Source organism: Sarcophilus harrisii, chromosome 2, assembly GCF_902635505.1.
Source record: "Sarcophilus harrisii chromosome 2, mSarHar1.11, whole genome shotgun sequence".
Lineage (NCBI taxonomy): Eukaryota > Metazoa > Chordata > Mammalia > Dasyuromorphia > Dasyuridae > Sarcophilus > Sarcophilus harrisii.
In genome coordinates this window covers 648,145,368-648,171,926 of record NC_045427.1, presented here as the reverse complement: position 1 = coordinate 648,171,926, position 26,559 = coordinate 648,145,368, and the positions used below count along the sequence as shown (strand labels likewise).

Sequence of the window (26,559 nt, the reverse complement as noted above, 5' to 3'; positions counted from 1 at the left end):
CCTCTGTCTTCTTTTCAAAATTACCACCATGAATTCTGTTGAATGGCTTGCTGAAATAAAGATCCTTTCTGCACATGTAACTTTCCCAAAGTGTTAGTATAGTTGGGAGAGACACAATTGTGCTCAAAGTCTGGAAGAGCTGAGTTTCATTCCAGTCTTTGACACGTATTGACTTGATGACTAGGTTTAAGTCATTTAAAACTTTGATTTGCAGAGAAGATATTGACCTGTGTTGATAGAAAAAATATCCCCATCCAGAAATTCCCTATACAAATGACATCATAGGCTTTCCCCAAACCCTACATTTTCCCCTCTAATATCTGTGAGTTTATGAACCTTCCCAAAATGTTCTTTCTCATTGCTATGTTCTGGCCTTTTTAAAATCCAAGCTAAAAATCCCACCTTCCTCCTTTCCCAATCTTCCCTTAATGCTAATCCCTTCCTTTTTATATATTTATTCGTATATAGTTATATGTATATAGTATATAACTTATTTGTATATACTTCTTTTCATGTTATTTCTCCAAATAAACCTTGAGCTTCTTTAGAGAAGGGACTAATTTGCTTTTCTTTATAATGCTCAACATAGTATATTACACACAGTAGGTGCTTAATTAAATGTTAAATGATTAATTAAAAGAGGATATAAATTATAGAGACTATAGGGACAAACTGGATCTGGGATTAATTTGTTGTGACTTGATCTTAGGCTTCTACGTTAGTTTCTATTGCCCATTGCTGTTATTTTCCACATTAGATTTTTTTTTCTTTTCCCTGAGGGAATTGAGGTTAAGTGACTTGCCCAGGGTCACAAAACTAGGAAATATTAAGTATCTGAAGTCATATTTGAACTCAGGTCCTTCTGACTTCAGGGCTTGTGCTTTATCCACTGTGCCACCTAGCTGCCCCCCCATTCCTATTATTTTAAAATTTTCTCTAATGGATCACAAATCACTTGTTGTTTAATAAGTCCATAATATAAATGGAACCAAAGGAACCTAAGTAGTTGCTTTTTAAGTGAATATCAATTTGAAATCAATAGAAGCTTCAAAGTAAGAACCAATATCTATTTTCTCTCATTGTTTAATATTCTAACGTCTTCTCAATGCAGAAGTATTATCATTTCTATTTTTGTCTTCCCATATACTATTCAAAACGGTTCTGTGGTACCACTGGCACTTTTTATGAAGACTTAGTGCATTGAGGGGGAATTAGTCCTTTAGACTTCCTGCCATTCTTCTTAAAGGTCACTGCTGGGGTGTTCTTTTTTTTTTTTTTTTTTTCCTAAAATATGATGGTTCTCTGGGTGCAGGTTTCTTGGGGAGGTTTTCTGGAGGCAGCCTTAGTTTCAGTTCAGAGTAATAATCACTCCAAATGCAGCCAGGTATTAAAAGTTCAAATCTTGTATTGTCTCCTTCGATATAGCCCAGTTAGTTTTCTCAGAGGCCTATCTCACTGCTTGGTTCCAAGAACTCTTTCAGCTTCTGCCTCCAGCTCAACTCCGACTCATGGCTTCTCAATCCAATTGACATTCCCTTCTCAGTCTTTTTTATTTTTTTTTCTTCTTTTTTTTTATTATAACTTTGTATTGACAGAGCCCATGCCTGAGTAATTTTTTTTTTTTACATTATCTCTTGCACTCACTTCTGTTCCTACTTCTCCCCTCCCTCCCTTCACCCCCTCCCCCAGATGGCAAGCAGTCCTATACATGTTAAATATGTCATAGTGTATCCTAGATATAATATATGTGTGCAGAATTGAACAGTTCTCTTGTTGCACAGGAAGAAGTGGATTCAGAAGGTAAAAATAACCTGGCAAGAAAGACAAAAATGCAAGCGGTTTCCATTCATTTCCCAGTGTTCTTTCTTTGGGTGTAGCTGCTTCTGTCCATCCTTGATCAATTGAAACTGAGGTAGATCTTCTCTTTGTCAAAGAAATCCACTTCCATCAGAATACATCCTCATACAGTATCATTGTTGAGGTATATAATGATCTCCTGATTCTACTCATTTAACTTAGCATCAGTTCATGTAAGTCTCTCCAAGCCTCTCTGTATTTATCCTGCTGGTCATTTCTTGCAGAACAATAATATTCCATAACATTCATATACCACAATTTACTCAACCATTCTCCAATTGAAGGGCATCCATTCATTTTCCAGCTTCTAGCCACTACAAACAGGGCCCTCTCAATCTTTTCAAGTGAATTCACTCTGTCAATCTTCCGAACTAACTGATTGACTGAAGTTCTAAGACCTTCTTCTATGTGATCTCTTAAAGGTGTGAACCCAAAGATTGACTCCTCCTTGGAGAGAGTGGGATTATGGGTTTCTGACTTGTGAATCTCCTGAACTTGTGAACTCTAATGTGTGAGCTGATGTGTGAATTTTCAAAGGTGTAAACTTAAGCATTGTTTCTATTAATACTAGTGACTTAACACCTTGTAGGATTTACTCTAATGTGTGAACCAATAAGCATTGTATCAATTCCATTGAGTTAACACTAGGATTCTAGCATCTCCCTTGAGTTATCACCTTGTTTCAAGTTCTGGCTCATAACACACCGCCACTTATTGAAATTAATCTTTTGTTATATATTCTACTTCCTTTATACATTTTCCATCTTCCCTTTGCAGTCCAAAGACTGGAAATTCAGTGTTGCAGCATAAAAACCTTAAGAATCCAACTGTCAAAGTTGGCATCAGAAGATGTTACCTATAATTAGAATTAACTCCTAGATCTTATTTTCAAAATGGAAGGCAGTGGACTGTTACACTTTGCTGACTCAACTTTATTTATGAAGAATTGATTGGAGTAATTACATTTTTATTTTTTTTTTTTTTGGCTGAGGCAATTGGGGTTAAGTAACTTGCCCAGGGTCAAGTATTCATGACGGAGTACAAATGGAAGCTAGGAAGTATTAAATGTCTGAGACCATATTTGAACTCAGGTCCTCCTGACTTCAGGGCTGGTGCTCTATCCACTGCACCACCTAGCTGCTCCATTATAATTTATTTTCATAACAATTTGGGATCTCTAGAATGCAAAGGGATAGAAACTAGATCTGTAATTTCATTTCTACAAGGAACTCTAGGATGGAGGAACTCTGCTAATGTGGCTCAGCACATCTACAAGATATATCTCTTAGTTGCCCAGAACACAAAGAATTAAGAGACTTTCCCAGAATCGGCCAGTATGTGTCAGAAGCAGGATTCAAAATCATGTCCTTCTAACCATTGTCCTATTCAGGACAAGCAAAAGAATATCTTCACTATATTCTGCCCTTCTCAGCAGAAATTTCAATCTAAGTTCCAGTATGATCTTCCTTTTATGCCTTCCTTGGTCACCGTGTCTGCCATGATGTAGGTTGATAGGTAGCAAGGCACAACAGATAGAATGCTGGACTTGGAAACAGGAAGTCTTGGGTTCAAGTCTTGCCCACAATCATTACTAAAGGTGTGAACTGGTGAAGACACTCAACTTCTTTCATCCTCAGTTGGATCATCTGTGATGCAAGGATAAAAACAGTCTCTAACTCACAGGAGTGTTGTGAGGATCCCATGAGGCAATAATAAGTGATGAGGCAATAATAAGTGATTTATGAACCATTGAATACTATAGAAATGCCAACCATGTCCTTCTTTCTTCTTTTATTATTATTATTCTCCTCTCTTCCCTCCTGGAAAAAAAGGTAGAGCTTTATATTTGAAATTCATGGGAAGCTTAAAATAGGAAGTTGAAAGTCAAAAGCTGAAATGTAGAATATAGATGCAACCTGATATGGGAGACAGGAGAGGGAGTAGAATCCCAGCCAGCATCCTCTGTTAGCAAGGCACAGAAGATTGTATTTCCTCCTTAGATTATCGCTAATAATTATATCATTATCTGAGACAAAAATATTATAAATATAATGGCAGAAAGAGGATAGGGAAAAAGAAAGCGCATATCTAACTCTTCTATATCCATTTTGACCTCCCACTGAATCTGTACTGAAGAGGTGGATTTGGGGTGTGTTTCTTTGGAATATGAGGTAAAGATCCAAGAATGGGGTAGAAAGCTAGACCCATGGGTAATGACATTCTTTAATTATGATAAGTAGACTCATCAGTATGAACTTGGTTTTATTGACCTTAAAATGGTTGTATTACTGCTTGAACTCTAAAACAAACAAACAAATAAAAACTCACCTACTAATTATCTTCAGAACTCATTATCAGTAGACTTTTTGAAACAAACTTAATCTGGTGAACTTTTGGTTTCATCTATTTGGTTAAACTTGAAGCATTTAAGTTCACATCCTTCTAATAAGATCCCTAAACCCAGAAGTCTCTCGTCTATATTTCCCCAATAAATACTACACAAGGGCCTTTGGGCTTCAAAATCTCAGCTAAAGTTTCATCTTCTGCAAGGACCCTTTCTTGGTCGTCCTTCAGTCTCAATGTCTTCCTCAGATTGTCTCCAGCAGTTTATTCTATATATAACTTTTTTCTATATAGTTGTTAACATGTTATGTCTCTCATTAGACTGTGACCTTGAGGGGGAGGCCTTTGTTTTGGTTTATATATTTGTTTTGTTTTTGTATCTATAATGTTTGACGTATAGTAAGAGTGCAAAACATATTTGCTGACATAATTTGAACATAGTATGGATTTCAAAGGACGATGACGACTGTTCACTGGTTATTTTTCATTCTTGCTATCCCTTCAGTTCAGATAAACTGCTTCTCAGTGTCATTTTTGCGTGTAGAAATAATAGCAAATTGGAAAGTACGGGTAACCTCCATCAGTATTCCAGAGATGAAAATTTCATTTCTCTTGGGTTCAAATACTACACCACCAATCCTCTAAATGAAAGGCAATATAAAAGATTGATGTCATCAATCCCATTTGTTTTTTATTCTCCCTTTGACTTTGGTAGCAGAGACCCGATGGCCAAGATAAATTCAAATTAACAATCTAAAATGAAGGAATTGGGTGAGATAACCTCAACGGCACCTAAGTCTCCGAGACCCCATTAGCCTGTGAATTCCATAGACACATAACATTGGAAATGATGAGATGTGTGAAATTTTGTTAAAAAAAAGAAAATAGAAGAAAAAGGTATCTAGCTGAGCTGAACTCAATCAATATGTGGCACTGTGGTAGTATCTAGTCCATAGAGAAAAAAACACAACCAAAGCAGAGAAAAGGGATGTATTTAAAATCCATTTTTTTTCTTTATTGTAAACCACTGTACAAGGAAATTTGATGTATTTTGCTCATATTAAATGGTGATAGTATCTGGAAGTTGTAACATGATACAGTGCAAAGAGCTTTGGACTTATAACCAGATGCCCTGTATTCATATTATAGTTGAATGTAAAAGCATTTAAATGTTTGCTATGTATCAAGCACTGTATTATATGTTGAGGATATAAATACTAAAATGAAATAATCTCTACCCTCAAAGAGCTTGCTATTGAGGAAGCAACACATAAATGGGAGAAAGATAAAGCCATTCACCCTGTCACAGAACTGATACTATTGATTCTTATACCCATTCTAGAAGCAGAGAATTAATACTAATTTGATAACTCTTCATAGATTCAAAGGGTGGTAGATTTAGGGAAAATATCCAAGTCATGGGGACATAATAAAATATAACTACCTGGTGTCTCCTCAATATAATGGGCACTCTTTCAATTATCATTTGGAGCTGTCAAGACCATGGGCAGAGTTCTACAGCTACAGACATTTTTGCACATGCGGGTCCTTTTCCCTTCTTTATGATTTCCTTGGAATAGAGACCCAGGAATGGCACTGCTGGGTCAAAGGGTATTCAGTTTTATAACTTTTGGGGCATAGTTCCAGATTGTTCTCCACAATGACTGGATCTATTCACAACTCCACCAACAATGCATCAGTGTCCCAGTTATCCCACATTCCCTCCAACATTTATCATTATCTTTTCCTGTCATCTTAGTCAATCTGAGAGTTATGAGGTGGTAGCTCAGAATTGTTTTTCTCTAATGAATTCTCTAATCAATAACTAATCAATAGTGATTTAGAGCATTTTTTCATATAATTATAAATGGCTCTCCTAGAATCTCTCGCTTTTCTTATTAGTGTTTTTTAGCCCATTCTGCCCATTATCTTATCTTCTCTCAACTCTTCTTCCCTTCTCTTAACTGTTCCCCCAGTGTTTCTTCCCTCCCTTCTATGTCCTTTTCCTTTTCCTCTTTCTCCTTTTCTTTATAGGGTTTGATAAATTTCTATACTCAACTGAATGATAAAGTTGTTCCCTTTTAGAGCCTAAACTAATGAGATCAAGCTTTAGACAATACTCATTCCCTTCCCTTCTTTCTCTAGTTTGTAATAGGTCTTCTGCAGCTCTTCATGTGCACTAATTATCACATTATACCTCCCCTTTTCTCTTTTTCCAGTACATACCTTTTCTCATCTTTAATGTATTTTTCTTTGATGTTATTGAAGCAGAGTACATTCACAACCACACTGTTAGTCCATGTGATGCCCCCTTTTGGCTGACCCAGCGACAGATACAATTTGCAAGAGTTATAGATATTGTTTTCCCATCTAGGAATGCAGTTTATCCTTTAATATATATAAATATATATATATATATATATATATATATATCCTTGTTTATGTTTTTATGATTCTCTTACAAACTGTGTTTGTGGATTAAATTTTCTTTTAGTTCTTGTTTTTTTCAATATAAATGGCTGAAAGAATCTTACTTCAGATCTCCTCCTCTGAAAGATGCTGCTGAGTCTTGCAGGGTAGTTAATTCCTGGTTATAACCCCAAGTCCTTTGCCTTCCAGAATATGGTATTCCAGGTCCTCAGGTACTTTATTGTAGAAACAAAGTTAACTTTGTAAATCTCCCATACTTGTGAACTCCAATGAGTACTTACATACTTCTTATATGAGTTCTCTAAAGGTGTGAACACAAGCATTGTATCAATTCTATTGAGTTAACACTAGGATTCTAACACATACCTCTCATTTCTTTTCTCATTTTTTTCTTCTCTCTCTGTTATTTGCCTTTTGAAGTCTTTTTATGAGCATTTCCAAGGAGCCTCTTTGAGCTTTACACCAATTTATCTCTCTGAGATTTTTTCTGTGAACATTCTGTACTTTTCTGAGTTTATGTTTTGTTCTGCTCTGTCACCATAGTAGCTCTATGGTCAAGATTCTTTTCTGTTTCTTACTCATTTTCTTTTCCTTTCTTTTGGTATTTCTTTTTTTTTTTTCCAGGAAACAGCCTGGTTTCTGAAAGTTTGCCTTCTGAGTTGGGACTGAAAAACTGCCCCACTGACTTATTTTTTTCTGATCCAGGACTGAGGGTCTAAGTTGCTGATTTGTTTTGATTAAGAACCTCTCACTGGCTTTCCCAGAGTCTATCTGGCCTAGGCTGAACATTATTTTCACCCCAGTGACAATGACATTTCTTGAAATTTTTCTTATCTATCTTGAGCTGGAGAGAGGTTTCCTTCCACCAGCTTCTATTCAGAAGCCTAGTTTCATATGGTTTTTGAGGAAAACTGGGAAAGCTCAAGCAGCTTCCTGACTTTATTCCACCATCTTGGCTCTACCCTCAGAACTGTGGCTCTTATATTCTTCCTTATCAAACAAAGGATTGCCTTAAATAATAGATGGCTTGAGATGTAAAGCTCTCTGGAGGATCTCCGGACCAGCCTTGGTCTTAGTGGAGGAGTGAAGGAAGCAAGAGAGCCACCAGGATGGTCAAAGATGGAAAGCCTTTATTTCCAGTCCTCTCAGCCCTTAATTACCTCAGAATGATTACATAATTACAGCACATTGAGCATGTGCCAACTAGAGAACCACTATATTATCACATCACACTGAGCAACTGCTAACCATAAGCACCCTGCTATTGATATGTAAATGCATCTTATTGTAAGTATCCCTTGCTTCAAGTAGAACACAGGTGGTCCTGCCCTCTTTAGCTTCTCAGGAAAAGAGGTGAGAACACCAAAAGGAGATCATGTAATGGGCCAGAACTCTGTACTTGAGGCAAGGATGCTTACAAGGTGCTAACTCAGTGGAATTGATGAAACAATGGTGATCAATTGTTGATCAATGGCAGCCAATGGTGCACCCAGAGAGTTCCTAGAAGTCCAATACCCAGATATGACCAATCAGCCATATGATGGGAGAAAGGGATTACACAATCAATCAGCCAGGAAGCAACCTGATGGGAGAAAGGCATTACAATTAGGGAGAATAGAGTGGTATGCAGCTGGGACAACTGAGATACCCCCTGGAGAAGTGAAATCTGTTCCTCTCCAGCCTATGGATCCTTTGCCTCCAGGCACAGTAGGCTTGACCATTTCACCTCCTTTTTGTACATACAAAATAGTGTCCATCCACACACTGATGTGGGAAACTGGGGAATGTGTAGATAATATCCCAGTCACCAAACAGGCAGACAATGATATCAATATCTAAATTCAGTATGATTGATTTAATCTTACAACAAATCATGGTTCCCTAGTGATATAATGATTGGGTTATATTCAGTATTCTGTAATGATGTAGTTGTAATAGAGTATATAAACTGGGGACAAACTCAGCCACAGAGAGAGAAGACTTGACCAGCCTCATGATGGCTCTTCTGTCTCCTGCATTCCTCCACTAAGACCAAAGCCCATCTGAAGGTCCCTTAGGAAGCTAGCCTGGCCCTAGGCAAAGGAGACAGACTGTGAAGGAGACAATTAAGACTTAGGCTTTATCCCTGATTATTTTCATGGTGATTACTCTGCTGAGACCAAGGCTGGTCCAAAGGCCCTCTTGAAAGCTAGTCGGAACATTACAAGTGGGGAGCCAAATCAGACATTGTCAGTAGGTTCACTCTGGGCTGAAGGGTCATATACCTTGCCCAGAGTTCCCCCACTATCTGTGGCTCTCTATATCTCCTATTTTCCTTTGTTTTAGTTGAAATGGATATACCTTTTTCCATCAGCATGTGTATTGGTAATACACAAGCATGACACAGGCTAGTAGTGATGTAACAAAACAACATTGTGGGGAACAGATAAGGTGAAGAACTTACAGGAAGGTATGAATTCTTTTTCTGTATTTTATTATTTTTGTGTTTCCCCTATGACTTGTATAATATGTGCAGGCTCATATCTACTTGAGCCTTGGTCAGCTAGAAACATATTTACTTAACCCACCTGATGACATTTATTAGTATTTGACATTTATCGATATTTAGTCGATTAGATGGACCACTATCTCCTTGATTAAGCCTGAAGGCCTGACTTTGTGTTTCCCTGAAATCAAGAGATTTCAGGGAAACAGAAACCTTCCATTCCAATCTCCCCAGATAGCAACAACCAATTAAATAACTCCCCTTCCCCTTCTCAATGCTCCCTTACTGGTGATGTAATTTCTTGTATAAAAGCTATGTATCTTTACTACTTCTTTAGCCCTTCTATGGCGAGCTTTCTCTTTATTATCTCGCGATGGGACGGCTCATCCTCTGGAAGTTTTCAATAAACAACTTTTCTGCCTTCTACTGAGTGATCTCTGAGTAGTCATTTTGGGTAAGGGTTTTCTACATCCCTCACAACATGAATCAATATGGTATTATAAAAGACTTCCATGCGTCCTAGAAGGAGGGTACATAAATAACAATCACACATGCACCTCCTTCAGTAGCCAAGAGGTAATACAAAACCAATCTATTGTCCATTACTTCGCAAGTCAGGGAATCCAATGATCCCTTCAGGTTTTGAAATCCTTCAACAATCTCATTAACAATTTTTGATGTTCATGAGTCAATTGCCATACACATTGGGTTCACTGCCATGCTCTTTCACTGGCACAAGTAGTCAGAGATGGAACCATAAGGTGTTTCCTAGATCTCCTCCTTTGTCTTGAGAAAGGAGTAAAAAGAGGACCTGAAGGGAAAAATGCAAAAAAAAAAAAAAAAAAAAAAGACATCTGCTGGAATACACTGGAGCTACCTGACAGTGGCTGCTGGAGGTTCAAACCAGAATAGATCTCCTCTCTCTTTTTTTGTTTAATTATAGCTTTTTATTTACAAATATATGCATAGGTAATTTTTCAGCATTGACAGTTGCAAATCCTTTTGTTCCAACTTTTTCCCTCCTTGCTCCCACCCCCTCCCCCAGATGGCAGGTTGACTAATACATGTTAAATATGTTAAAAGTATAAGTTAAATACAATACATGTATACGTGTACAAAGAGTTATTTTGCTGTACAAAAAGAATCGGACTTTGAAATAGTGTACAATTAGCCTGTGCAGGAAATCCAAAATGCAGGAAGACAAAAAAAGAGGGATTGGGAATTCTACGTAGTGGTTCATAGTCATCTCCCAGAGGTCTTTCCCTGGGTGTAGCTGGTTCAGTTCATTACTACTCCATTGGAACTGATAATGGTTTATCTCATTGTTGAAGAGGGCCACGTCCATCAGAATTGATCATCATATAGTATTGTTGTTGAAGTATATAATGATCTCCTGGTCCTACTTATTTCAAATCAGCATCAGTTCGTGTAAGTCTCTGCTTATTTATTTTGAAATCATACTGCTGGTCATTTCTTACAGAACAATAATGTCCCATAATATTCATATGCCACAATTTATTCAGCCATTCTCCAATTGATGGGCATCCACTAAGTTTCCAGTTTCTGGCCACTACAAAGAGGGCTGTCACAAACATTCTTGCACATACAGGTCCTTTTCCCTTCTTTAAAATCTCTTTGGGATATAAGCCCAGTTGGGTCAAAGGGTATGCACAGTTTGATAGCTTTTTGAGCATAGTTCCAAATTGCTCTCCAGAATGGCTAGATGTGTTCACAATTCCAATAACAATGTATCAGTGTCCCAGTTTTCCCACATCCCCTCCAGGATTCTGCATTATCTTTCCCTGCCACTCTAGCCAGTCTGACAGGTATATAGTGGTATCTCAGAGTTGTCTTAATTTGCATTTCTCAGATTAATAATGACTTGGAGCATCTTTTCATATGGCTAGAAATAGTTTCAATTTCTTCATCGGAGAATTGTCTGTTCATATCATTTGACCATTTGTCAATTGGAGAATGGCTTGATTTCTTATAAATTAGAGGCAATTCTCTATATATTTTGGAGATGAGACCTTTATCAGAACCTTTGACTGTGAAAATGTTTTTCCAGTTTATTGCTTCCCTTCTAATCTTGTCCGCATTAGTTTTGTTTGTACTAAGGCTTTTTAATTTGATATAATCAAATTTTTCTATTTTGTGATCAATAATGATCTCTAATTATTCTTCGGTCATAAATTCCTTCCTCTTCCACAGGTCTGAGAGGTAAACTATCCTATGCTCTTCCAATTTCTTTATAATCTCAAATGGCTCTCCTCTTGTGAGAGAATGATACAAGGAGACTGAGAGGCAATTGCTGTTCTCTGACCTCTCTGACAGAGGCCATTGTGTTGTCTGACCTCCCTCCAATTTATCTCATTCCACGTCTGCAACAACTGTATCAGCAAAGGCTGCCCTGCAACTCCCTCAGATGTTGTGATCCACAGGTGTGGAGGCTCTCCCTTAACAATAAATGTAATGTTCGGGCTAGCTTTCTGGAGGTCTTTTGGATGGGTCTTGGTCTTTAGGTGGAGAAATAATGAAGGCAGGAGAGCCACCAGGAGGATCGTCAAAGATAGAATGTCTATCTTCCAGTCCATTGAAGCATACTGAATATGTGTGAACTCAGAGAACTATTACATCAACCATGCTAAGAGAACCACCATTTCAGCAATTCCACTGAGTTAACACCTTCTTTCAAGTGTACTTCATACTGAATACGTGTGAATTCAGAGAACTATTACATCACTATGTTGAGTATTAAGTATATATGTGAACTAGAGAACCACCATTTCAGCATTCCCACTGAGTTAACACCTTCTTTCAAGGTGTTAACTCCTCCAAAATTATGGCCTTCTACAGACACCATCAAGTCAGCTCTCCAATCTTTTGTGGTAGGAAAAGGAAAGAGGTAATCTTATCCTTTCTGAGTGGAATGTCTAAGAGAAATAAGTTTCTCTTTAAAAAAAAAAATCTTCATATTAAGCAGAAGATATCGCTACCAGTGGACTACTGATAAAGTGAGAAAACTCAATATATATATTGGTTATGGAAAGAGGCAATTTTAGGGCAGAGATTATGCTTTGGGGCTTTCCTTGACCAGTTTTTCTCTCAGAACATCAGAATATAGAAAATGTGAAGGTCCTGAGACTTAGAAATGAGATGAGGTTTTGTTAAATGGCCCAATTTGGAGAGTACAAGGTGTTAAGAGGAAATAAGATTTTCTATAATTAGAAGGAAGGTGAGAACTCAGCTCTAGTGCTTACCCTGGAAGCCTTCTCAAAAAAAAAATGAGTTTTCACCTCTAGAGAATGGAGTAAAGGGAGGAGCCAAGTAGAGGAAGGGGTATAAAAAGACCTACAAAATCCAGTGTTACTATCTTTTGATGCCAGAGCTCAAGAGTCAGAGGTAGCTGCTACTTCTCAGAGATCCAAGACATCCAAGAAGGAAGAATATGGATGCGAGAGAATTAATTGAACATCTCAAGGGACATCTTACTTGCTCCGTCTGCCTGGCCTACTTCACTGACCCATTGACTGTGAAATGTGGCCATAGTTTTTGCAGAGAGTGTCTTCTCCAATGCAGGGAGAGAGCCACTGAAATCTTAACCTGCCCAGAGTGCAGAGGAGTCATCAGATACAATGACTTGGTGCCTAACAACCACCTGCAGAGCCTGTCCATCATTGGCAAAAAGCTCCGACCTTATTTGCTGCAGAGCACGATGAGCCTGACCACCTGTGATCAACATGGGAAACAAGAGAAGTTCTTCTGTGAGGAGGATCAGCGGCTACTCTGTGATTCTTGCTCAGCAGCCCCAGAGCACAAGGCTCACAACATCCTTCCTTGGGAAACCGTTGCTGAGAAGTGCAGGGATGAGCTCCAGGATACACAGGCTGTCTTGGGAGAAAAGGAAGAGGAGTTCGAAATTATGCTGGAAAAAGCAAGAAAGAGAAAGGTACTCTGTAAGGAGAATGAACACATGCTGAAACATTCAGTAATGTTTGAATATGAGAAAATTCATCAGTTTTTATGGGATGAAGAACATGATCACTTGGAAAGGATACACCAGGAATCCAGAGAAGGCATAGACCAAATACAGGAGAAAAAGGGCGAGCTGACCCAACAGATCCGGGCTCTGAAACAAATGATGTCAGAAGTAGAGGAGAATTTGGACAAGGCGCCTTTGGAAATGCTCCGGGAAATGAAAGGCATTTTGGAAAGGAATGAGGAGCTTCTACTTCAAGAACCAAAGCTTGTTTCACCTTCCTTGGGCATCTGCTCCATCACATGCTTGAGAGAAGTGCTCCTGAAGTTCCATACTGACATAACTTTTGATCCTGAATCAGCCAATCCTCATCTGACCTTTTCTGAAGATTTGAAGAGAGTCCAGTATGGAAGTGTCTATCAGGACCAGCCTGACAACAAAGATAAAGATAACTATGTTCTTGCTGTTTTGGGGGCCCAGACTTTTACCTCAGGAAAACATTATTGGGAGGTTGAGGTGAAACATAAGGCAGAATGGGAATTGGGTGTCTGTGAAGATTCAGTCAGGAGAGAGGGAAATCTGTCCTCATCTGAGCATGTAATTACCCTAACAAGCTACCCATGTGGAAAGAGTTGCTTTCTGTTAAATTCATATAATAGCTTTCAGACGAAGAAGCCTGTGTTGAAAGTAGGAATTTTTCTTGAATATGAAAATAAATATATAGCATTTTATGATGTCAGAAACAGAAGCCTTATCCACATTATCTCAAACATAGCTTTTGAAGGGCCTCTCTGCCCTTACTTCTCTTTTGTCATTCTTGATAAAGACAGTAGTCCTGGATCATTTATTATCTGTCCCATTAGTGATCAGTAAAGAGCTGTCAATGATGATAATTCTTAAGGGTGACTTTTAGTACATGTAAGGGAATGTGATAATGTAAATTACTTTCTATTTTTGTAAGCTTTTTTTTTTTTAAATTGTCAAAATGAAGTGAAGCATGTTTATTAAAACCAATGAGATAAGTTTTTTTTTTAATATTTGTTATAAAGAAAACTATTCGGTTCTGCGCACATATATTGTATCTAGGATATACTGTGACCTATTTTAACATGTATAGGACTGTTTGCCATCTTGAGGAGGGCATGGAAGGGGAACGGGGGAGAGGGGGGAGGTGGTGGAGGGAGGGAGGGGAAAAATCAGAACAGAAAACTATGCGGTTCTGCGCACATATATTGTATCTAGGATATACTGTGACCTATTTTAACAGGTATAGGACTGCTTGCGATCTTGGGGAGAGCATGGAAGGGGAACAGGGGAGAAGGGGGAGGTGGTGGAGGGAGGGAGGGGAAAAAATCAGAACAGAAGTGAGTGCAAGGGATAATGTTCTAAAATTACCCTGGCATTGATTCTGTCAATAAAAAGTTATTTTAAAATAAATATAGTTACAAAAATAAAAAGACCGTGGGGCCTAATTTGCAAGCTCTTAAATTGGAAATCATCTGGAAAGCGAGATAGAAAAGCAACTGTAGAGAATTGAAAGGAGAAAAAAAGGGAAACAATAATTTTCAAGTACAGAAGTATGAAGAGGTAAATTTACAATGTGAAATAAATTACTAAATGAGCAAACAAAGAAACAAAATAACTAAGTAAAAGAGAAAATAGTTCTCTTGGATGAAGTCCTAAGGAGATGAATTTGGAAACCTGTTTCCCTGAATGAAATACAGAATAAGAGTACCAGAATAGCCTCAAGGAATTTCTATTGAATCAGGAAATATAGGAAATCTATTGAAATGAAGGTATTATGAATGAAATATAGGAAATCTATTGAAATGAAGGTATTATGAATGATTTTAGTAAATAGGATCTCAAGAAAGAAGTAGAAAGTAAGAAATTATATTTGATATTTACTCAAATGTGCTTTGATCTTTCCTTTTTATATATTTGTTTTACCCCTGTAGACCTTGCTCTACCTCTTCTCACAGCTACCATACCAAAGAAGACATTCTAAAGACTATGTTGATGTTGTTTACTATCTCCAATTAAAGAATCCTATTATTTCTATCTAATCTCTACTGATTTGATGGACTAGACAACTCTGATTCAATTTGCTTTGGTGTGAACACCATTTGTGAATCTTGAGTCAGTAATTCTGAAAATGGAAAATGCTAAAAATTCTGTTCCCTTGAAGATGACTGGGTTGTAGGAGTTCTCACCTTAAGGAGTAAAAAGAGTTGCTTAAAGGGGAAAGGTGAAAAAAAAAAAAAAAACAACAGCACTAGGATGTGACTTTTAGATTCAAGGAGATATCATTTTTATCATTATGAATGACCTTCAAGTCATGTGCCACTGAATCCTTGAACACGTTTCCACTAGTAAGAGATAAAGAGAGAGACAAAGAGAGATAGAGACACAGATGCAGATAGACAGAAAAATGACAGAAAGATAGATGCGGGGTATCTCCATTTACGATATTAAGTCCTAAGTATATATGTGAACTAGAAAACCATCATTTTGTCAATTCCACTGAGTTAACCCCTTGTTTCAAGTATACTTTTCCAGAGTTCTGGCCCTCTATAGTTAGGAAGTTTTTTTCCCTGCTTTTAAGTCAAAATCTTCTTAATGATTGTTATTGCTTCTAATTCTCTTCTATTATCTGATAGCTTTCATAGCTGTCTTGTTTATTCTCTTCTCCAGACTAAATATCTCTAGCTCCTTCAACCTTCTTGTTTTATGGTCTCAGGACCTTTCATCATCCTGCTTGCCCTACTTTAGACACTGTTCACTTTTTTTTTTTAATCTTCTTAGGAATTTTAACTGATGTTATGTAATTTTATTTAAAAAAAAATAAAAATTAAGAAATAATATAGTATGTTTAAAATGATTCATAGATTAATTTAGTCCATATAGTTTAATTGCCTTATTTTAAAGAAGAGGCCAATCAAGTTTTAAAGAGATTAAATGATTTGCCCCAGATATATAGCTATGTGGTAAACTAAATAGGTGTTGAATTAATAAAATTCTTAATGGACAATTCTTTAACATTCAGGATGCTCTCCTGACTTTCCACAAGATTTTCTCGATTAAACCATTTTCTAGTTTCATTTTGATTTGTTTGCCTCACATTGGGTTGGCCAAAATTATGGTGCCGAGACCTCCTAGGTATCTAGGGGAGGTAATTCAATAATTCAAATATTCAGGAGAGTGTGTACTGTTGTGCCTTAATTTCCCTAGATTATCATCTTTGTTTATTTATCTTTGTATTTTTCTGTTTGCCAATGCCAATCTCTTCTGTGATAACTGTTTCTAAGATAGTTGGTGGAAGCAATTTTTATGGTATGAACTTATTGCAATCAGTGGTATTATCCTGTTGCTACTATGTCTACCCTGTATAATTACATTAGTAACCAGAATAGTTCAATGGTCCCTATCAAAATATTGCATACAGGAGATGCTATTCAAATGATGATTCTTCAGAGAAAAGGCTGGAATGTATTAGAGAGGGATGATCTTGATTGTGAACTTCATAAACAATGTATAGATATGTTAGCTGATTTTGAACAGTGTGTAAGTTCTTCATAGAAATGTGATAAAAATCATTTACATATTAGAAGGGGGGAGTTGTGGTGAATAGATAAGGTGAAGAACTTACAGGAATGTATGAATTCTTTTTCTGTATTTTATTATTTCTGTTTCCCCTATGACCTGTATAATATGTGCAGGCTCATATCTACTTGACCCTTGGCCAGCTAGAAACATATCTACCTAACCCGAGCTGATGACATTTATTGGTATTTGACATTTATCGATATTTAGTCGATTAGATGGACCACTATCTCCTTGATTAAGCCTGAAGGCCTGACTTTGTGTTTCCCTGAAATCAAGAGATTTCAGGGAAACAGAAACCTTCCATTCCAATCTCCCCAGATAGCAACAACCAATTAGATGCCTCCCCTTCCCCTTCTCAATGCTCTCTTACTTGTGATGTAATTACTTGTATAAAAGCTATGTATCTCTACTACTTCTTTAGCCATCCTACTGTGAGTTTTCTCTTTCTAATGTCACAATTGGCTGGCTCATCCTCTGGATGTTTTCAATAAACCACTTTTCTGCCTTCTACTGAGTGATCTCTGAGTAGTCATTTTGGGTAAGGGTCTTCTACATCCCTCACAACATGAATCAGTATGGTATTATAAAAGACTTTGCATCCCAGGAAGGAGGGAAAAAATAATATACATTTCCCCTTAGTAGCCAAGAGGTAATACAAAAACCAATCTATTGTCCATTACTTTTGGGGGAATCCAATGATCCCTTCAGGTTTTGAAATCCTTCAACAATCTCATTAAAAATTTTTGATGTTCATGAATCAATTGCCATACACATTGGGTTCACTGCCATGCTCTTTCACTGGCACAAGTAGTCAGAGATGGAACCATCAGATGTTTCCTAAATCTTCTCCTTTGTTTTGAGAAAGGAGTAAAAAGAGGGCCTGAAAAGGGAAAAATGTAAAAAAAAAAAAAAAAAAAAAAGACACCTGCTAGAATGCACTGGAGCCACCTGACAGTGACTGCTAGAGGTCCAAACCAGACTAGATCTCCTCTCTCTTTTTTTGTTTAATTGTAACTTTTTATTTATAAATATATGAATAGGTAAGTTTCCAGCATTGACAGTTGAAAATCTTTTTGTTCCAACTTTTTCCTCCTTGCCCCCACTCCCTCCCCCAGATGTCAGGTGGACTAATTCATGTTACATATGTTAAAGTTAAATACAACATATGTATACATGTTCAAACATTTATTTTGGTGGTACAAAAAGAGTTGGACTTTGAAATAGTGTACAATTAGCCTTGAATGAAATAAAAAATTCAGGCAGACAAAATTAGAGGGATTGGGAATTCTATGTAGTGGTTCATAATCATCTCCCAGACTTCTTTCCCTGGGTGTAGCTGGTTCAGTTCATTACTGCTCCATTGGAACTGATTTGGTTCATCTCCTTGCTGAGGATGTCCACGTCCATCACAATTGGTCATCATATAGTATTTTTGTGGAAGTATATAATGCTCTACTGGCCCTGGTCATTTCACTCAGCATCAGTTCATGTAAGTCTCTTCAGGCCTTTCTGAAATCATCCTGCTGGTCATTTCTTACAGAACAATATTCCATAATATTTATATACCACAATTTATTCAGCCATTCTCCAATTGATGGACATCCACATAGTTTCCAGTTTCTGTCCACTACAAACAGGGCTGCCACAAATGTTCTTGCACATACAGGCCCCTTTCCCTTCTTAAACATCTCTTTGGGATATAAGCCCAGTACTAACCCTGCTGGGTCAAAGGGTATGCACAGTTTGATAGGTTTTTGAGCATAGTTCCAAATTGCTCTCCAGCATGGTTGGATGTATTCCCAATTTCAATAAAAATGTATCAGTGTCCCATTTTTCCCACATCCCCTCCAACATTCCACATTATCATTCCCTGTCCTTCTAGCTAGTTTGATAAGTGTGTTGTGGTATCTTAGAGTTGTCTTAATTTGCATTTCTCTGATTAATAATGACTTGGAGCATCTTTTCATATGGCTAGAAATAGTTTCAATTTCTTCATCGGAGAATTGTCTGTTCATATCATTTGACCATTTGTCAATTGGAGAATGGCTTGATTTCTTATAAATTAGAGGCAATTCTCTATATATTTTGGAGATGAGACCTTTATCAGAACCTTTGACTGTGAAAATGTTTTTCCAGTTTATTGCTTCCCTTCTAATCTTGTCCGCATTAGTTTTGTTTGTACTAAGGCTTTTTAATTTGATATAATCAAATTTTTCTATTTTGTGATCAATAATGATCTCTAATTATTCTTCGGTCATAAATTCCTTCCTCTTCCACAGGTCTGAGATGTAAACTATCCTATGCTCTTCCAATTTCTTTATAATCTCAAATGGATCTCCTCTTGTGAGAGAATGATACAAGGAGACTGAGAGGTTATTGCTGTTCTCTGACCTCTCTGACAGAGGCCATTTTATTGTCTGACCTCCCTCCTATTCCCTCTGCCTCCAAATTATCTCATTCCATGTCTGCAACATCTGTGTCAGCAAAGGCTGCCCTGCAACTCCCTCAGATGTTGAGATCCACAGTTATGGAGGCTCTACCTTAACAATAAATGTAATGTTTGGGCTAGATTTCTGGAGGTCCTTTGGATGGGTCTTGGTCTTTAGGTGGAGAAATAATGAAGGTAGGAGAGCACCCAGGAGCATAATCAAAGATAGAATGTCTATAGTATATATATACATATATATATATATAATAAAGGAATTAGCCTAAATGGCCTCTAAAGTGTTTTTCATCTCAGAATGGATGATCTTATATGGTACCTACATATCATCCTCAACTTATCTTTCTACAGTTAATTTTTTAAAACTGATTGCAAGACTAACATTTACTTTAATAAAATTTTATCTTCTAAAAAAAAAAAAAAGATAGAATGTCTATCTTCCCGTCCATTGCAGCATACTGAATATGTGTGAACGCAGAGAACTATTATATCACCATGCTAAGAGAACCAACATTTCATCAATTCCACTGAGTTAACACCTTGTTTCAAGTACACTTCATACTGAATACATGTGAATTCAGAGAACTATTACATCACTATGTTAAGTACTAAGTATATATGTGAACTAGAGAACCACAATTTCAGCATTCCCACTGAGTTAACACCTTACTTTAAGGTGTTAACTCCTTCTCCAAAATTTCGGCCTTCTACAGACACCATAGAGTCAGCACTCCAATCTTTTGTGGTAGGAAAAGGAAAGAGCTAATCTTATCCTTTCTGAGTGGAATATCTAAGAGTAATAAGTTTCACTTTAAAAAAAAATCTTCATATTAAGAAAAAGATATCTCTACCAGTGAACTAATGATTCAGTGAGAAAACTCAATACATGTGTTGGTTATGGAAAGAGGCAATTTTAGGGCAGAGATTATGCTTTGGGGCTTTCCTTGACCAGTTTTTCTTTCAGAACATCAGAATATAGAAAATGTGAAGGTCCTGAGACTTAGAAATGAGATGAGGTTTTGTTAAATGGCCCAATTTGGAGAGTACAAGGTGTTAAGAGGAAATGAAGTTTTCTATAATTAGAAGGAAGGTGAGAACTCAGCCTCTAGTTTTAACCCAGGCCTTCAAAAAGGACTTTTCACCCCAGGAAGGAGTAAAGGGAGGTGCCGCCAGAGGAAGGGGTATAAAAAGACCCAAAAACCAGGGTTTTACCTTTTGATGCCAGGAGCCGAGTTTGAGCTGAGCCTTCCCTAGATCCCAAGACATCCAAGGGGAAGAAATATGGATGCAATGAATTAATTGAACATCCGGGAATCCACTTGTTTTGTCTGCCTGGCCTACCACTGACCCAAACAGGAAATGGGGCCATTTTTTGCAGGAGAGGCCCTCCCAAGCAGGGAGAGCCACTGGTCCCTCCCAAGTCAGAGGAGTCATGGGATACAAACTTGGTGCCCAACAACCACCTGCAGAGCCGTCCTCATTCAAAAGTCCCGGACCTTTTTGCGAGAGGTGAGCCCACCCACCCTGTGACAAATAAACAAGGGCTTCTGTGAGGAATTCAAAGGGTTACCCGGGATTCTTGCTCAGCAGCCCCAGAGCACAAGGCTCACAACATCCTTCCTTGGGAAACCGTTGCTGAGAAGTGCAGGGATGAGCTCCAGGAGACAAAGGCTGTCTTGGGAGAAAAGGAGGAGGAGTTGGAAATTATGTTGGAAAAAACAAGAAAGAGAAAGGTACTCTGTAAGGAGAATGAACAGAAGCTGAAACATTCAGTAATGTTTGAATATGAAAAAATTCACCAGTTCTTATGGGATGAAGAGTATGATCACTTGGAAAGGATACACCAGGAATCCAGAGAAGGCATGGACCAAATAGAGGAGAAAATGGACGAGCTGACCCAACAGATCCGGGCTCTGAAACAAATGATGTCAGAAGTAGAGGAGAATTTGGACAAGGCGCCTTTGGAAATGCTCCGGGAAATGAAAGGCATTTTGGAAAGGAATGAGGAGCTTCTACTTCAAGAACCAAAGCTTGTTTCACCTTCCTTGGGCACCTGCTCCATCACATGCTTGAGAGAAGTGCTCCTGAAGTTCCATATTGACATAACTTTTGATCCTGAATCAGCCAATCCTCATCTCACCCTTTCTGAAGATTTGAAGAGGGTCCAGTATGGAAGTGTCTATCAGGACCAGCCTGACAACAAAGATAAAGATAACTATGTTCTTGCTGTTTTGGGGTCCCAGATTTTTACCTCAGGAAAACATTATTGGGAGGTTGAGGTGAAAGATAAGGCAGAATGGGAATTTAAAAAGTGTGAAGACCAGTCAGGAGAGAGGGAAATCTGTCCTCATCTGAGCATGTAATTACCCTAACAAGCTACCCATGTGGAAAGAGGTGCTTTCTGTTAAATTCATATAATAGCTTTCAGACGAAGAAGCCTGTGTTGAAAGTAGGAATTTTTCTTGACTATGAAAATAAATATATCGCATTTTATGATGTCAGAAACAGAAGCCTTATCCACATTATCTCAAACATAGCTTTTGAAGGGCCTCTCTGCCCTTACTTCTCTTTTGTCATTCTTGATAAAGACAGTAGTCCTGGATCATTTATTATCTGTCCCATTAGTGATCAGTAAAGAGCTGTCAATGATGATAATTCTTAAGGGTGACTTTTAGTACATGTAAAGGAATGTGATAATGTAAATTACTTTCTATTTTTGTAAGCTTTTTTTTTTTGAAATTGTCAAAATAAACTGAAGCATGTTTATTAAAACCAATGAGATAGTTTTCTTTATAACAAATATTTAAAAAAAACTTATTCGGTTCTGCACACATATATTGTATCTAGGATATACTGTGACCTATTTAACATGTATAGGACTGCTTGCCATCTTGGGGAGGGCATGGAAGGGGAACGGGGGAGAGGGGGGAGGTGGTGGAGGGAGGGAAGGGAAAAATCAGAACAGAAGTGAGTGCAAGGGAAAATGTTCTAAAATTACCCTGGCATTGATTCTGTCAATAAAAAGTTATTTTAAAAAAATAAATATAGTTATAAAAAAAAAGACCATGGGGCCTAATTTGTAAGCTCTTAAATTGGAAATCATCTGGAAAGGGAGATAGAAAAGCAACTGTAGAGAATTGAAAGGAGAAAAAAAGGGAAACAATAATTTTTTAAGTAAGAAAGATGAAGAGGTAAATTTACAATGTGAAATAAAATTACTAAATGAGTAAACAAAGAAACAAAATAACTAAGTAAAAGAGAAAATAGTTCTCTTGGATGAAGTCCTAGGGAGATGAATTTGGAAACCTGTTTCCCTGAATGAAATACAGAATAAGAGTACCAGAGTAGCCTCAAGGAATTTCTATTGAATCAAAATTAAGGAAACTAATTAAAAAAGCCAATAAAATGATTTTAGAAAAGGATTCCCAAGAAAGAAAGTAGAAAAGTAAGAAAATAAGGGCCAGCCATGATCTGAGAAGACACACGCGACTTCTAAGCCTTTCTTTAACCTCTTTATCAATATTATATCGAGCCCCAAAAAAACTTGACTGCCAACAATTCCCATAAAGATAAGAAGTAGAACAAACTCACTGGCCGAAGAAAACCCCCCCAAAAAAGGTTTGGTTCCCCCAGGGGGATAACCCAGACTGGGAGAGAAAAGTTCTTAAGAGCCTCAAACCGAAAGGAAAGCAACCTGATCCACACAAGCCCCCAAGGCAAGTCTTGGGCTTTTCTTCCTTGGGTAGTTGTGGAACCTTTCAAGGAGGGACGCCCGGGTTAGCCTCCCCTCCTGGCCCACAAGTGGAGGGGCTCGGCTTAAACCAATAGGGTTTTTACAGGGCCGATTTTAATTAGGGCAGAGAAGCCGGGCAGGCTGCGGGCCCGTTCCGCGGTCACTGCCAAACCTACAGTCCCACAAGAGGTTCGCCTGGGGCAAGGACACTTTCACCCCTTAGTCCTAGCTGAGGGCAACCGCTAACCATCACAGCCCAATCCAACCCCTCCCAGAGCTCCGGCGGCCATTCCATTCCTATTGGGGGGAAGGGAAAACCTCACCCAGAGAATCCCCATACCCTCAGAGCCGGAAATTGGTTTACATCTCCCCTCTGGAGAGGGCCAAAACCCCCTTGCCTAGGAGATATACCCCAAAGGCTTTAAAACATGAATAAAAAGATGAAAAGAACGCAAAAGAGCAGGTAAGCAAACCCAAGAGACCCTTAAACAGAAAATGCACCAGATTTCCTCCTTATAATGATGCTCCTCAAGAAGAGACCATTAAAAAGTCTCAAAAGAGAGTTAGAAATAAAAATGGGGAAAGGAAAGAAGCCACAAGAGAGCAACAACCTTCCCGTACGAATTGAAAAGTTAAAAAAATTCCCCGGAAGTGCAGGGAAAAAAAAAATGAAAAAAATAAAGAACCTGCAAGAAAGTATGATTTATGAATTGGAAAAAAGACAAAAGAACCAAAAAGAGGACCGGAATTGAAAAAGAAAAAATTACTAAAAAAAATTAGTGAAATGGAAAAAATTCCCAGACCAAAACAATAATTTAAAACCCAATTGACATTAATACAGAAAGAAGTAAAAAAGCCAATGAAAAATAACCTTTAAAAAAGAACTGAACAAATAGAAACTAATGATTCATTGAGACAAAGCAAGGAACACCACAAAACAAAAAAATGAAAAACTGGAAAAACCATGAATTATCTACTTGCAAAAATGACAGAGTTGGAAAAACAGATCTAGGAGGGTTAACTAGGATTATTAATTTTCTGAAATTAATAAAAAAGAGCCTAGATACTATTTTAAAGAAACACCAAAGAGGAAACCTGCTTCCAATGTAATAGAATCAGAAGGTAAAAAAGGATTGAAAGAATTCATCGAACAATTTCTGAAAGAAACCCTAAAATAAAAACCCCAAGGAATATTGGGCCAAACGAACTACGATTTGGAAAAAATTTCAAGCAGCAAAAAAACATTTAAAAAGAAAGGTTGAAAAGGACCCCCGATCTGGCTGCCTCTACATTTTAAAGGAAAAAGGACCTGGAATATGGATATTCAAAAGGCACAAAGAATTGGGATGCAGCCAAAAAAACCACCCAGCTGTTGAGCATTTTCTTCCGGGGAAAAGATGGATATTTAATGAAACAAAATGAAATTCCATTTGTTTCTGAAGAAAAAAACCAGAACTAAACAAAAAAATTTGATTCCAAGAATAGAACCAAGAGATGGGAAAAGGTAAAAATAACCCTTTGAGAATTGTATTTGGTTGTGGATTTACAAAAAGAATACATGTATAATTTGAAAATTGGATATAAATAAAAAAAAGGGGAAGAGATATGGAAAAGGGATGATGGCAGAATAAGGTGGGAAGGAGGGAAAAAAAAGGGAAACCACATCCCACAAAGAGGCAAAGGAAATATCATATCTGAGGGAAATTTAGAGAGGGGGAGGAACAAGGTGAATCTTACCCTCATCAGAGTTGGGTTCAAAGAAAAATAATTAATTTGTTTTAGAGAAAAATTCTCTCCCTGCCTTCATTAAAACGGGGGAGAGGAAAAGGAAAAGAAAAAGAGAAAAGGGAAGGAAGGGAAAAAGACCCAAAGGGGGAGGGAGGATTTATAAAGAGGGTAAGCATCGGGAACAAGAGGGAAAAGGGTTTTAAAAAGGGGGGGAAAGAGGGTTGGGAAAAAGAAAAGTAAAGCAAATTGGGTTAATTAGGGATGGAGGAAATACAATTTATAATTCCCAACCGTAAATGTGAATGGGATGAACTCCCCATAAAGAGGAGGCAGATAGCAGACTGGATCAAAAGTCAGAACCCTAAAATATGTTGTTTAAAGAAACACATTTTGGCCAGGGAGATAATATTATAAGAAAGGTAAAAAGGCTGGAGCAAAATCTATTATGCTTCAGGTGGTCAAAAAGAGGGATAGCCATCCCATCTTGGATCAAGAAAGAAAAATTGGATCTAATTAAAAGAGATAAGGAAGGAACCACATCCTGCCAAAGGGAAAGATAAAACGAAGCAATATCAATATTAAAAATATGCACCAAGGTGGAATGGCATCCAACTTCCTAAAGGGGAAGTTAAAGAGTTGCAAGAAGAAATAGACAACAAAACTGTAAAGAGGGAGATCTCAACCTGCACCTCAGAATTAGACAAATCAAACCACAAAAACAAATAAGAAAGAAAAAAGAAGTAAATAGAAATTATTAGAAAAATTAGGTATGTTGGATCTTTGGAAAGAAAAATTGAAATTGGAGATAGAAAGGAAATATTTTCCAGCAGTTCATGGAACCTATTCAAAATTGACCATATATTAGGAAATTAAAGACCCAAATTAAATGCAAGAAAGCAGAAATAGTAAACCCTTTTTCAGGATCAGATGCAAAAAAACTACATTCAACAAAAAGTTAGGGGAAATAGACCAAAAGTATTGGAAACTAAAAACCCATCTTAAAGAATGATTGGGTGAAGCAAAATTTAGAGATACAATTAATAATTTCAATTAAGATAATGACAATGATGAGACATCATACCAAAATTTTGGGGATGAAGCCAAAGGGGTAATAAAGGGAATTTTGCATCCTTAGAGGCCATTTGAATAAAAAGAAAGAAAAGATTAATGAATTGGGCTTGCAACTAAAAAAAAAAAAAGACCAAATTAAAAACCCCCAATCAAATATTAAATTGGAAATTTTGAAAGTAAAAGGAGAAATTAAAATATTGAAAGTAAAAAAACTATTGAACAATTAATAAAACCTAAGAGTTGGTTCTATGAAAAAGCCAATAAAATAGATAAGCCTTTGAAATCTGATTAGAAAAGAGAGGAAAATCAAATTAGTAGTCTTTTAAAAAAAAAGGGAGAACTTTCCAACCAATGAAGAGGAAATTAGAGAAATAATAAGGAGTTATTTTGTTTCAACTTTTTTAAAAATTTGATAACCTAAGTGAAATGGATGACTACCCCAAAAATATAAGACTTCCCAGACTAACAGAGGAGGAAGTAACTTGCTTGAATAGTCCCATTTCGAAAGTAGAAACAGGCAATTAAACAACTCCCAAGAAAAACCCCAGGACCAGATGGGATTTTACATGTGAATTTTTACCAAACATGTAAAGAACAATTCCCTAAATGAATATAAATTATTTGATAAAATAGGGAATGAAGGAGTTCTAAAATTCCTTCTATGACACAGACATGGTACTTGATACCTAAACCAGGTATTGAAAACAGAGAAAAGAAAATTATAGACCAATTCCTTAATAATATTGATGCTAAAATCTTAAATAAAAGATATTAGCAAAAAGACTAACAGAAAATCATTCCCCAGATAATACACTATGATCAAGTAGGATTTATACCAGGGTTTGCAGGGTTTTCAAATATTAGAAAATTATAATTGGCCAAAG

At 37.3% G+C, this 26,559-nt stretch overlaps 1 protein-coding gene and 1 pseudogene across 2 annotated transcripts in view; one reads left to right on the top strand and one right to left on the bottom strand.

Moving 5' to 3' along the window:
- PCDH15 (protocadherin related 15) overlaps window positions 1-26,559 on the bottom strand; it is a 2,067,151-nt gene that overhangs the window by 571,501 nt on the left and 1,469,091 nt on the right. The gene's annotated exons all lie outside the window — the stretch shown is intronic.
- Window positions 11,965-13,257, top strand: LOC116421998 (annotated as a pseudogene).